The sequence below is a fragment of the Hydra vulgaris genome, chromosome 15, assembly GCF_038396675.1.
Source record: "Hydra vulgaris chromosome 15, alternate assembly HydraT2T_AEP".
Classification (NCBI taxonomy): domain Eukaryota; kingdom Metazoa; phylum Cnidaria; class Hydrozoa; order Anthoathecata; family Hydridae; genus Hydra; species Hydra vulgaris.
Window position 1 is genome coordinate 14,184,011 of NC_088934.1, and position 14,855 is coordinate 14,198,865.

Genomic DNA, 14,855 nt, shown 5'->3' on the forward strand with positions numbered 1-14,855 from the left:
ATCCCTCCCCTCCCCTAAAAATAATTTTTAAACAATTTTAAATATGGTGTCTATAATTTTCTTAGCATCTTTCAATTAATTCATTAGTACTTTTCAGTCTGTTTAATGTTTTTTTTTCACCCCAGTAGTTCCGTGTAAAATTGTATAAATTAACATCGCTAACCTAAACATCATTCCACTTTTAAATAGCTTTTTTTTTCCGATACAAACATGCAAAATTATTAGTTTATAAATATAATTTTCTAATTAATAGTCATGTTAGCGTGGCCGAGTGGATTCCACTTCCGGCTAGTAATCCGAGTGTTTGCGGTTCGTCTCTCGGTGGCAAAATTGTTTTGTTTCTTTTTAGTTGGTGCGTAATGGTTATTTTTCTTTATTGCTGCACAACTTTGTGCACCAACTAAATAAGGTTCTGCACTTGGACCATATAAAGTCAAAGTGCAGAACGTGCACTGAACATAAACTGTTACAACTGTAGGCGCAACGCGTTGCGTCTACGGCTGTAACAGTCCGCTAACAGGCTGTAACTACTCCGTTAAAAGAGTGTACACATCGACTAAGTAAGATTTAGGCGCAGTTGATTTTACAATCTCCATGTAGATACATCAACTGAGGGTAGTGGTTTGGTCAGATACTCTTTTAATTAAAAGAAAATTTTCTCAAGATTTAAACTTAAAAAAAAAAAAAAATGTTGCGTCACAAAATTGGAGACGCCCTTTCCTCCCTCTCGTAACAAATTGTCACAAAATTGTCTACTCCTCCCCCTCCCCCGAACGCATGACGTAATGTAGCCGTGTTTTATCGATTATTGATATTACGTTCTCAGATGTTGAAGTGCCCAACAAAAGATTATTAAACTTTTTTTTTTAATTTTGTTGACATGGTTACATTACATAGGTTACTTATAGTTAGAATTAATTTATATAAGTATGTCTTATTATTCAGCATTTAATAGGTCATTAGGTATTTAAAGACTACCTTTTTTTTTAATGTGTCCCAAGAAGTCAAATTTTTATTCTGGTTTTTCTCTGAACATATTTTTCTCTGGACATATTTTCTGGGAACAATATTTTTTTTATTTTTTTTAATTTTTTTAGGTGCTCCAAGAAGTCTTAACGGTCTTGTTACAGAGCACCGCGAAAGTGCATTTTACCAGGAAGTTCACGCCTCCTTCCTTACCGTGACGCGAAAATATGTCCAGAGCTCGTTTCGAACCTGGATCTCCTGCTTATAAAGCAAGCGTTCTAAACACTGCGCCACGGCCACACAAAGCAAGCGCTCTAACCACTGCACCACGGTCACACCTTTGCGCAATAAGTTCTACAAACTTCCTTAAAAGTATATCAGTGTATTTCTTACTAAATGGGAGAGAGTTAGGGTGTTTGGCCCAGCATTAGTCTATACTATCAAATGTTGCAGCGTAAGAAGGTTTTGACGGGGTAGAGGTGGGTTCTACTGGCTTCTTTTAAAGGATCAGTACTATATCCATTTTCTGACGAAAATCTGGTATTATACTACATATTTTACGATTTTATTTAATGCTGATATACTTTTATACTCTTTCATTGAGTAATTCTGCGCGTACTCTCTTTATTATAATATGCGTTTGCTTTCATTCACTGTGCGCACTCTCCTTATTATAATATGTGTTTGCTTTCGTTGTTTATTATAATACTGCTGCTAGTTGTTGTGCTTTTTGTATAATAAATTGAGGAATTTTGTAATAATATGTTAATTGGTTTATCACATTATCCTTACCGCAACGATGGCAATCATAATTGCTTCGGTTTTAACATTTAAACTACTTATAGTTACTACTGCCATCCAATCAGATTTTTATTAATCCATATTATTACTTAAACAGATAAAAATTATGTTGTTTCTTTCTTGTAAGTAAGAAATTTTGGTTGAAAGTGTAATACCCTATGTTTAATTTGATACTAATAAATGTGATACCCATGTATCACATTTATTAGTATGAAATTAAACATAGCTAATTTTAGACTAAAAAATTGGACTGCATTGTATAAGTTAATTAAAACTAAATAAATATTAAAACAAAAATTTTCACTAAATTGTATAAAGTAAGTTAAATGTAAAACAAAAATACTAAAATACTACTAATATCTTTAGCGAATACTAAAGTTAATTACATTATTTATAGATATAAAACGAAGAGTTGCATTAAACCATATTAATGATTTAATGCAATTCTAAACTACTGAATTTATTCTTTTGTTTTTTTCAATAATGAAAAAAGAAAAAAAAGTAGTTTAGTAGTTAGACGGATATACTGTTCCTACTTACTTCTCTTAACTACCTGCTTTAACAATGAACATCTGTTCAAAATAGTATAACTTTACTCTAACACTTTTTCTAGTATAATCAATCACTTCTTTTCTCTCAGACGTTTAATACTAAATATGTTCCATTAGTGAATAGGCTTACTTGTTCTAGTTGCAAACTTTATATAGAGAATTCCAAGAAATAAATTTTGTAAATTATTTTCCAATAAAGTCGTCATTGACTTTAAATAACTAAAAATGCAATATCCAAACAATGTCGAAGAGATTTCTGTGATTTGTGTTAAGTTAGTGTTAAAACATAAACTTAAATCCCACTCAATTACAATACTACCACTTAAACCCCACCAACTTGCTTTGGTTGTTGTAGCTTATTTTAAAAAATTTTTTTTTTAAATTTAATTTTCTTATATCAGTGAACTTTAACAAATTTATAGAAAATAGCATTATTTATCATTAGTATATCCTCAATGAGCATTTGTTTCTTTAGTATCATTATGCATAGAAAAAAAGTTCTTTTGAAAACAAACTCAAATTCTATATCTTTTCCTAAAAATTTATAAAAATAGATTTAGATTTTAAAAATTATCTCAACTGTGCGACCCGTGTTTGTCATTTCTGTTGTTTCTTCTTACACTCCACAATACTTCTTTTGTCTGCAACAATCAAATATTTGATGTCCAGCAAAAGTTTCAAATATTGAAAAAATATTACAGTAGAGCAAAAAACGCACAAGAATTTAAAATATTTTTGTCTAACTGTAAAAAATATATAAATGACAGTAATAGAGATAATACAATGTACTAATTTTTATCTTAATTTACTTAATATTTAACGTCATTTTTCCTTTATATTCAAAGTTTTAACTTTAAAAATAAGTGTTAAAGTTTAAAGAAAAGTTATAATTACCTAAAAATTCTTGTCAAGGCAGATTTTTTGAAAATTTTAACAACAATACATTTAATTACACACATCGTAGAAATCATTTAAAAACAATTATATTTATACTCCTGTATTTATAAAAGTAAAAAATTTTCAAACTTAAATAGGATAACAATAATAAAAGTTTTTAATATAACAAAAAAAGTAGTTAATAAAAAAAATCTTGTTTCAGATTTAAAATTGTATGTGACCAGTTATTATTACCACCAATAATCTTTGACTGGCAAGTTAAATACATAATTAAGTTAAAGACTTAATTAAATTTTGATTGACACCAGTATAACAACACAAATTAATTTTTAAAATTTTTTATTGATCTTTTGATTTATAAAGGCTTCTTTTATAAGATTAGCTATAACCAACCATTCACAGTGGCTACCAATAATCTTTTACTGGCTAATTAAAGGCTTAAGTTTTGTTTGACACATATTATGTATTTCACCATAAACGAAAAATTTTCAAAAATATTTATAATAAAATGTTAATACACTGCTGGGGCAAGTAAAAGACAAATTCAGCCTTATCCCCTTTAAAGTATGAATATAAATAAAAAAAATTTTATTATTACTATTATTATTATTATTATTAACTTTTATTCATTAGGATTTAAAATTTCAAATAAATAATAAGGAGATAAAACATAAACGACAAAAGAAGAGAAATTAGAGCTAGTATATGAACAATATTTATATATTATAATGTATACCTCATATAAAATAAATACTTTTAGGAGCTCTATTATACAAAACGCAAAACTATAGTATAAAAATTGAATATAATATATAAGAAATAGATTTATAAGAAATAAATAAATATAAGAATAATTTTTTTAAAATATAAAAAATAAATTTTAGAAACTCTATTATACAGAACACAAAATTATAGTATAAAAATTGATTATACAAGAAATATATAGTTACTTAGATTATACAATTGTTTATATTTCAGATTTATAAAGATTCAGATCAGGATCAAGAATATAATCAAGAATGTTGTAAAAAAAACAAAAAAAAACAAGTAAAAAACAAGTGATTACTTCTATTTAAAAGTTTCAGTGGAAGTCTAATTTGTTGTCAATTATCAAAAGTTTTTGTTTAGGGGAAGGTTGCGTATGTTGAGCATGTTAACAGTGTATTGTTTTTTTGCAGCCGAAATATTATAATATTTATATTTATTTTTGCAGATTATCATAATTTAATCTTTCCTCTTAAAAAATATAAATGATTAGTTCATTTAAAAAAAATCTTTATACCAACAATTGCGTTATTTTCAACACACCCAATCATCTTATCTAAAGAAACCAGTTTCCTAAGATGAGTTGTATTTCAAGTACGAAATTAAAGCGGAGCTTTAATTTGGTACTACAATTTTTTACTATTTCAAGAGTGAAAGTTTTTTCAAAAAGTAGTATTGTTCACTTTTTCAGAGATGGAAAAATTTATTATTGTTTTTTTTATGGTTGAGATAATTACTTTTTACTTAAATTTAGTCCTTGGAGATTTTATTTAATTTTTTTGTGTGATTATTTTTTCGTTATTTTGAGTTTTTTGGGTTCCATTAAGGTGGTTTCAATGTAATCAAAAAAAGTTACTTTTTATTAATTATGCATTAATTTTCTCAAAAATAGGTGTAAAAAAAAAAATATATTTTCGAACTCAAAAAATATATTGATGATCGCATAGAGGCCTATAATAGTCAAAATAACCCCTAAAAAATAGATTTTACTAGAAACAATTATTCATGAGTAAAAGCTCATTTTACTCTCAAACTTGGTATACTTGTGCGTATTACCTGTATCTAGTGTGTAAGTTTTTTTTATTAAATGATCTTGTTTCTCCTGAAAGTTATGCTTTAAAACAACTGTATTTTCAAAAAATTTGCTTCTAGGCCTCCGATCTTGGTTCCCTAACCACAACTTACAAAAAATAAATTTATTTGAAAAAAACTCAACCACTAGCAGTACACTGGATGAATAAGCCCTGAAAATTTCAAGTAGTTATCACTATTTTTCATGATATATTTAAAGGGTTTGATGAAGACAAGTATACCCTAGGTGTATTTATCGATTTAAGTAAAGCTTTTGACACTGTCAATCATCAAATCCTTCTATCCAAACTGAAAAGTTATGGTATAATAAATACTAATTTGTCCTGGTTTGATAGTTACTTATCTAATAGAAAGCAGTTTATTTCATATGATAGCGGAAAAACGGAATATAAGTCAATCACCTGTGGTGTTCCTCAAGGATCAATTTTAGGACCACTTTTATTTCTCGTTTATATTAACGACTTATATAAATTTTCTAACATTTTAAACTTAATTTTGTTTGCAGATGATACAAACTTGTTTTATTCTAGTAAAGATATCAGTAAATTATTTCAAACAGTAAACAAAGAACTTGAAAAATTAACCCAATGGTTCAAATCAAACAAACTATCTTTGAACATCAATAAATCCAAATACACTTTGTTCCATTGTCTTCATAAAAAACAAGATATTCCATTAAAACTTCCTGATCTTTTTATTGATAACGCATTATTAAAAAGAGAGCAATCAATTAAATTTTTAGGTGTGGTTCTGGATGAAAATTTAACCTGGAGGGACCACATAGGTCTAATTGAAAATAAAGTATCAAAAAATATAGGTGTTTTGTATAAAGCCAAGCAGTTTTTAAATCTATCTTGTTTAAAAAACTTATATTTTTCTTTAATTCATTGCTACTTAAATTATGCAAACGTTGCTTGGTGCAGCACAAACGCAACAAAAGTAAAAAAACTTTTTAGTAAACAAAAACAGGCTATAAGGATAATTACAAACGTAGACCGTTTCTCTCACACTCAAACATTATTTAATAAACTTAATATTCTCAATGTATATAAACTAAACCTTTACCATATTCTTATCTTCATGTTTAAACTTGATAAAAAAATATCACCAATGTTATTTAATTCACTTTTTGAAAAAATAAACCACATATACCCTACCAGATTTTCAAAAAACAATTACATTCAATCCAAAACTCATTATTCAGCAACCAAATTCTCAATTGCTAACCGAGGTCCTAAGCTGTGGAATACAATATTAAATAATGAGCTGAAATCTAATTATTCTTTAAACCAGTTTAAAACAAAACTTAAGCAATTACTGATGATACATGAAAATGAATTAAAGTTCTTCTAAAAAGCTTTTTAAACTAGCAAACAAAAACAAAAATTAACCTACTAATTACTCTTTAATATTATATTTAATATTCTAAACAATAGTCTGCTATTGTAAATGTATTTCTTATCTTATAAGTTTTGAATTTAAAAACGATTTTTTTAAGTTTTATTATTTGAAATACTAATTACTAAAAATATTGTAAAATTTTATAATTTCAATTTTTATTAAAAAAAGTTATTGTAAATTCTTTTTGTAATATTAATACTTATATATCATCTTATTTTACTAATCAGTTCTTAAATATAAATACTCTTTGAATTACTAAATATTTTAAACGTTATATATTTTATTTTTTGCATTTTGTTAAAACATTTTATTTGATGAATATGCATTTTTTTAGGGGGGGGGGGGGCTTATTGATAAGATGAATTTTGTCTTCTTCAAGCCCCAGTCATGTAAATATTTGTTTTTATAAATTACGAGTGTAAATTATTTTAAATCGGCAAATACAATACTAAAAAAAAAAAAAAAAAAAAAAAACTATTAATTCAAAAGTTATGATGTTCTTCGTGAGACAATTTTCTTGAAAAACGATATGGAAGAAAATCAAAAAACAAGAAAAAAAGTTTGTTTTTAAAACTAAAATCCTCCTTTTAAATAAGTTTCTCCTCCCTCTTTATGTAAGTCTTTATTCAATAAACCCTTCTTGATGGCTTTTAGTTTTTTTCTTTTTGCTTCTGTTTTATCTGATGTTTTAATAAGTTTATTTTAGATGTTAAGTCGGTTAATTTTTAAATATAATATTAAAACAGACACCGTCTGTTTTAATATTATATTTAAAAAATAAACCATCTGCATTCCAAGTTTTTCATACACTTTAACAAGCCCAAATTGACCTTCGTTGAATTGAAGAATAGCACTATATAAACAACTAACTGTAAAATTGATCTTTTTACAAAGACTTGCTTAGGACATTTCATCCAGATAATATTATTCAGGAACTCGTTAGCATTTTACATCCCCGTAGATGTATTTGCGAAGAAGGTCATCATTTGAAAGATCTTGGAAAATCTTTGAGAAGATAGGAAACATCCATTCTGGTAAATTAATCCTCTCTTTGTGTTTTTTAAGTTTATAACTACACCACGATTTTTCTCCTGGTGGACAAAACATGCGACGCTTATCTAAGTTAGAAAAGTTGGTACAATGATGAAGGATAGCGCCTATCCACTTTTTCATTGTGTAAACTTTTTCATCGTTAGTGCAATTTAATTTTAGACTTCTTCTAATTGCAATCCCATATTAATTTATTATTGAATTGGTAGAGTTCTTTGTCAAATTTCCTTTTCCACCAAATGGTCTAGAGGTTTTTTTATATTCTTGTATCAGTGTCCTAAGTCGAGAACCTATTCGTTTGTTTACATGTCTAATAGATTCAAGTTTAACAGGGTTTGGAGTTAACAACATCTTTGTAAGACGCTGTGTCTCCATCTCCAAGATACTCATTATCAACTAGTTTATTTCTACTTACAGATTGGTGAAATATTTCAGTAGCACCTGAGGATTCTATTGCTCCTGGTGACTTTTGATGGTATATTTTACAATCAAGAGCAACTTTCCAATTTGTGTATTCTCTTGTCCCTTTTTTTTCACCCCATGTTATACACTGTCTACAATGTTTTGATAAAACAATAACATCCAAACACTTTCCTTTGCATACTGCTGTCACTACACCGTTTAACGAGGAGTGTCTTCTTTTTTGCCACTGTGCTCCGCGGAGAATAACTTTAGAAAAACGTGCTTTTCTTAATAAAAAGCCGCCTCTTATCTCAAGCGTTTAAAAATGTATCATCTTCAGCAACTTCATCAAGTACTATCATAATTTAAATAGCATGACAACAGCTTATTTATTATCTCATATAAACCGTGGAATTAGGAGTAGATAAGCAAAATATTGAGGATGTAATAACTTTTTGATGATCTTGTTTTGTTCTGACGTAATTACAAAATATTGAATAACAAAAAATTATAACGGGGATGGTAAATTTTTTTAACAGTAAAACAATCAAAGAATATTAACTGTACAGCAAGAAATTAAAATAAATGACACCGTCAAACTTGTATAAATATTCTTAATCAAAAAAGTTCGCGAAAAAATCATTAGTCTACCCGTAAAAGAGGTTATACCATCTTAGGAACCTGCTTATCTTACGCAACCTTCCCTTAAGTTTATTTTTAAATTGAGCGAAGAAAAAAACAGTTCATTAGCGTGTTCCATAAATTATGTCCTTGCCATTAGGGTTGCGATGAAACAAAAATTGCCTTGTGATTAGGATTAGTCATTAGGGGTTGCTCATAAAGTACATCCTCTGTTATTTCGACCTTCCGCCCTCCCCACGTTTTACTATATGCTTTTTTAAGTACCCTCAACCTCCCTAAATGAACTTACGCTTTTAACCTTCCTACCCAACATTTAATGAATTTTTTTAATTTAGTGTCTCCTTACTTTTATAATTGACCTACTAGCCTCCCATCTCAAATAAGTTATTTGCAAACCCCCTCTTCCTCTCCGAGCGTATGTAATATATGGACAATAACCTTTAGGATTGAGTTAAATAAGTTAATGACGGAGTGAGTTAAATATCGTATTGGGTATAAATCATTTACTTAAAAAAAAAAAATGAGTTAAACAAGATGGGTGCCATTTTATTATCAGCTTTAAATATAAATATAAAAAGCTGATAAAGATTAAGTTGAAATACGATGAGTATTTTAAACTTATCAAAAAGAAATTTATTGTGTGAGAAGCAATACACATTTCAAAAAATTTATACAGCGTGTTTTGTTTAAATAGCAGCGTATTATTTTTAGATACATTTGTGCTGCACCTTTAGATACATTAGTGCTGCACCAAGAAACGTTAGCGTAATTTAGATAGCAATGAATAAAATAAAAGTACATGAATTTTATACAGGTTTGATTTAACAACTATTAGGCTTTGCGTAGAAGGCCTACATTTTCTGATCTTTTACTTTGGATTATACAGTTTGATAATATTTTGAGAAGGCGGGGCAAGATGGCGAACGTTTCGAAAGTTCTAAGTTATTGCAAAACTATCAGTATGACGCAGTAATACTTTGCAAGTATGTTCATGTTATCATAACGATTCATTGCTTGCATAAAATTTCAGTTTGTAAGTAGAAAAATTTGAAATAAAAATTAAAATAAAAAATTCATGAATATGTCATTTGGTCACGTGACTGGGATAAGATGACTTTTTATGCGATTTCTGACTCCAATTTTATAAGAATTTAAAAACTACCAACAAATCTAACTAAAGTAACACAAAATAAACACGCATCGTAAAAAAATATTTCTAAAAAAGTTACACCCGAAGGACACCATTCATTATGAATAAAGTAAACTTATGCGTATAAAATTGCGTTAATAATATTAAAAAAAAATCGATTGCCGTTTCAAAATACAAGATTTAAATACAGTTTCGTTTTCACTCATTTTTAAGTTTTTTTGTTGAGTTGCGATATGAAAAGCCATCTTGCCCAATTAGACATTTTACCCTATTTCCCCTATCTTTATTAGAATAAATTACGTCAGTATAGTCGGCAAACAAAGTTGAATTTAAAATATTTGAGAATTCACTCACAAATCTAATTAATTCAATTAATACCTTGATTTAATTCAAAATGATTTAAACTTTAAGTTTAAATTTGATAAACTTACAGATTTAAATGAAACAAATAATACACATACGGTATCTACTATAATCTGTCTTTGGGTAGACTCAATTAAACTCAATTAAAAAAAGACGGTTAAACTAAGATTAACACAACTACAATTACAAAAAACGAAAAAACGATTTTCTTTTGATTAATAAAAACTCTTTTGATAAATAAAAACTTCAAAAACAAGTTTTGTGTTTATAAAATTTTTAAAAATTACTAAACATTTTAGTTTATATTATAATTTGAAGGAGAATATTTTACAAGCACAAGTAAATTTACTAAAATAAAAATATAAATAGTATTTAAAGACTTTAAAGCTGGTTTTGTGATTTTCATGCAAAGTTAAAATTACCGACATCTTTGTAACTTGATTTTCTTGAAGAAGTTTAACTAAAATTTCATCTCGTTAAGGAACGTTAACAAAATATTGCTTACAACCAATGTCATAATGGCATTAATTTTTAATTTTTTTTTCCAATGCTTTTATTAACTTATCGTCTCTGTCTGTTAATCTGTCTGTTAACATCAAATCTTGCAATCAATCTTTGATTTAAGATTTGATGTTAATTTTGTAAAGTTTGCTATAATGTTTTTTGAATTTCTGTCTATAAAGCAAGACTTTATAGACACAAATTTAAAAACATGTGTCTAAAAAATGAGTGATTACAAGCATTTTAGGTTTACCATGAATTCTTCAGGAATAGGAAACTGTAACAGTTTTTGGAGTATATTCTTCTTCTCATCTTTTTCAACATCATCATCAACTAGAGCCGTCACAACAAGCTGCTTACTTAAATACCAGGTATGATTTTGCATGCTTTTCAGTATTGATTGAGAAAACTCGGGATATTCTTTACTAAATCAAACACATCTTTGAATGCTGCTAAATCATTAACTGGTGCTTTAATACTAAGAGAGCTTTTGAAAAACCAAGGACAGTATGTTAAAGATATAAATAAAGTAGTTGTTTTAACCGTCTTCTTCTCCTTTTCATTCATGATGTTTGAGATGTTCTTTGTCATTTCTAATGTAAGCAAATAAATTGCATCTGCCATAAACCTTGGTGCATGGCAAGCTCCTAGCTGATGAAATTTTATTGCAGGAACATGACCACCAAGGTAGTAAACATATAACGGACAAAGATTTTTGTAGTCTCCTCTTTTGAAAGTATTTTCATGAAGTGCAGTTTCCCCAAATTTTAATGCTGCCTTGGCTATACTATAGACAGGTGATCCAATCTCTAAAGAAGTCCAGTTAAACTTAACCAGATTGTCTGATGATGTGTCTATCTTGTCAACAATTGTTGACCAAGCCTTCTGTAAGCGCACATAAATTTCTCTTCTCGGAGACTTGGTCTCGGCGCCAGTCAGAGCAGTCATAAAATGTTTAATATATACTTCAATAATATAGTGACTACACATGCACCAGACAAGAGTTGTATTAAGGATAGTTGGTAGGATTGTAACTGCTCCCGCAAATTTTTTCAGTGTTGGATGCAGTTGTGTTGCAGCAAACACCAGTGATATTGTCGACAATATTATAGTATTCCAAGAGATTGAGGATTAAATTTGTCTGCTCGGACCCAAACTGGTGCACTAAATCCCAATAAGTCAAAAACACTGTTAATAGTGGATAGCATTTTCCCTATTGTTATTACTTCCTTATTTCCATTATATGATGCAAGCAGCAAAGTCAATTGATAGTTGATCTGTTTCCTTTTTCAAAGGAATCCCAAGTATTTTTGTTGATTTGGCCTCAACGTCGCTTTCCAATTTATTTACGTAGCTATGCCTTTTATGCAGCTGGAATCCACCTTCTGTTATGATTTGCGATGATTTGTTTTTGAGCCTGATAAGTTTTTCTTTCGTTTCTTCACCTGCTTGCTGATCATCGACATAAGTATCTTCTTCCAAGGCAAGCACTGTGTTTGGAAAAGTGTCCTTGTATTTTGATATATGCTTTTTAATGGTAGCGCCGAGAATGTAAGGGCTTGAACTGAAACCAAAAATCACCTTTGTAAACCGTAACTCCGTTAATTCCATTTTCTTTAAGTCCTTATACCAAATTAATCGTTGTGCGTCTTTATCCATTTCGTGAATCCGTATTCGTAGAAATGTTTTCTTTATGTCAGCTAAAACGCACAGTTTATTCATCCGATTTCGTATGAGAATGTCAAATATTAGAGGTTTCAGTGATGATCCCACTTATAGACAATCGTTTAATGAAGGTGATTGAGCGTCTTTTCGAGCTGAACAATCATAAAAAACTTTCATTTTTGTTGACTCAGCATTTTCTTTGATTACAGCTTGATGAGGAATGTAGTGAATAATTTCTCCGGTAGGTCATTCCGGTACCATTTCCAATATTCTCTCGTTGATCTGCTTCTTCATTATGCCATTATACAACTTTAGTTTTTTAAGTTTTCCCAATCAAGTTGTTGTACTTTTTAACCTTTTAATCGCCAGATCTCTGTTGTTTGGCAGTTTAACAGCATCCTTTTTCCAAGGCATTCTGTTTTCATTATATCCTTCGTTAGTTTGGTGCAGATTTTTGCTAAAGTCTTGGTGGAACATTGATTCACTATTTGTGTCGGATAATCCAAGCACTCCTAAACCACACATTCCCTCGAACTCCTCATGACCCATATTCAATAAGAAACTTTTTTCAATACCAAAACTTAATTGGGTTTGTCTCCGACAAAGAGTCCATCCCAACAAAGTTAATTAAGCTCCAGGATCTTTATCCGGATATTTTTTAGAACTACCGGTTCCGTAGTTTTTATTCGCTAATAATCAGCAGCACCGAGTATCACGTGAACAGGTTGCGATTTGTCACTTCCTTTGTCATCGCTAAATTTCAGTCTCTTTATTTTTGCAAATCGCTTCTTTACATCCTTGATCATCAGGTTGGGTAAGAAGGTTAGTATTTCCTTTTCTGCATTGGTACATTCGACCTTGATGCAAAATTCCGGTATAGTTATTGATTCTAGTGTGACTTTATATAATTCCGCACGCTTGTCCACCGTTCCATATAGCTGTTCAATGCTTTTATGTTCCTTTCGTATAGATTTCAACTTTAATTTGTTTAATAAGTTTGTACATATATAAGAATTTCCAGCCCCTGTATTCAACATTATCCTCGCTTTTTCCCCGTTTACTTTTGCAATCACTGTCGGGTGAATAGTTGTACTAGCATTAAACACTGTTCCCATGGTTTCTGTTTTGTTTTCTAATTTACTATCCATTGTTGCATTCCCATTTTGACAAATGGATGTGTGCTGTTTTTTATTAAACTTCCTGCATCCTCTTGATTGACAATTTGCTACCGAGTGTCCATAACCAATACAGTTGTAACATAACCTTTTGCTCGTTAAAATCTCCTTGCGTCTTGCAACGTTTAGCACTTATATGCAATCTGCGCTTTTGTGATTTTGTAATCCACAGTAGATACATCCATGTTTACCTACAATTGTGATAATTGCTTTATTATAATGACCGCCATTGTATTGTTTGAATGCAGTGCTTCGATGTTCATAAGACCTAGACTGTACATTTGCATTCTTTTTATCGAATTTAACTTGTTCATCGCTTGGGTTAAAAGTTGAGTTTAGTGGATTTCTTTCTATGTGTTTTTGCAACTTTTCGACAAGTTGCTCCAGTCCCCATTCTTCCCACCCGTCATCGTTTTGTGTTAGTATTTCACGAACTGGTGCAAGTTTATCCATTAATGAAGACACAAACGATTGAGCAGTTTGCAGTTTGTTCATCGTTTTCAATGTTCGTACTGTTCTTGCAAATTTATTATAGAAGTCGTGAACATCTTCGATTTTGTACGTGTTGTGAATAGCCGTTATTCCTTCAAAATCTTTAACCAACGCTTTGTGAACCCAAATATCTTTTCCATAAGTGTCTTGTAATATACGTTTTGCTTCATTGTACCCATCCAATAAATGTGGTAAACCAAGAATGTCCTCTCTGGGTTTTCTTTCAACGAGTTCCAGTAAGTAGTTAAATTTGCTAATTTTCGAATGTTTGAACTGTCGACTTCTACCGTGAATTGATTCCAAAATCATAACCAGTCTTTATAGTCGCCATTAAATTTTGTAATTGTATACTTTTGAAGCTTGACTGATTGCTGAGTAACTTCGTTTCTGTTTCCAATAGATTTACGAAATGTTTCTTTCATTTTTAGTTTCCTTAGGTACCATTCTTCTTCGCTTTGAAGTTATTGCATTGAAGCTTGTTCCGCTTCTTTTTGAATCGTTAACTGCTGTTCCATAATTTGTTTTCCATATTCGAATTTTTTGATACATTCGTTTTTATTTATGTGGCTAATTTGTCCACCATTTTGTTTTTAATTTCAATTGCTGCTTTTACTTCCATTATTGGTTTTAAAAGCCATTCTTCTACCGAATCGACGTTTTTGCCGTCGTCAAGGATTTTTCTGGTCAGCTCATCCTTCGCCATTTCAAATCTTGCAAACAGGCTTGTTATTTTGTCTAATACCAAAACTATGCTTGATTTGTCACCATTTATCGTGTTGCGTTTTATGACTTTAATGTTCATTTTTAACATGTCGATTTCTCTCTGATAATTTTGTTCTTGGTCCATTTTTGCGTATTCGTAAATTTGGTTTGTCCTGGCAGGGTCGCCACCTTTTAGTGTGGGGAATTCGTAAAGGTTTCCCAGAGACACTAATGAATCAC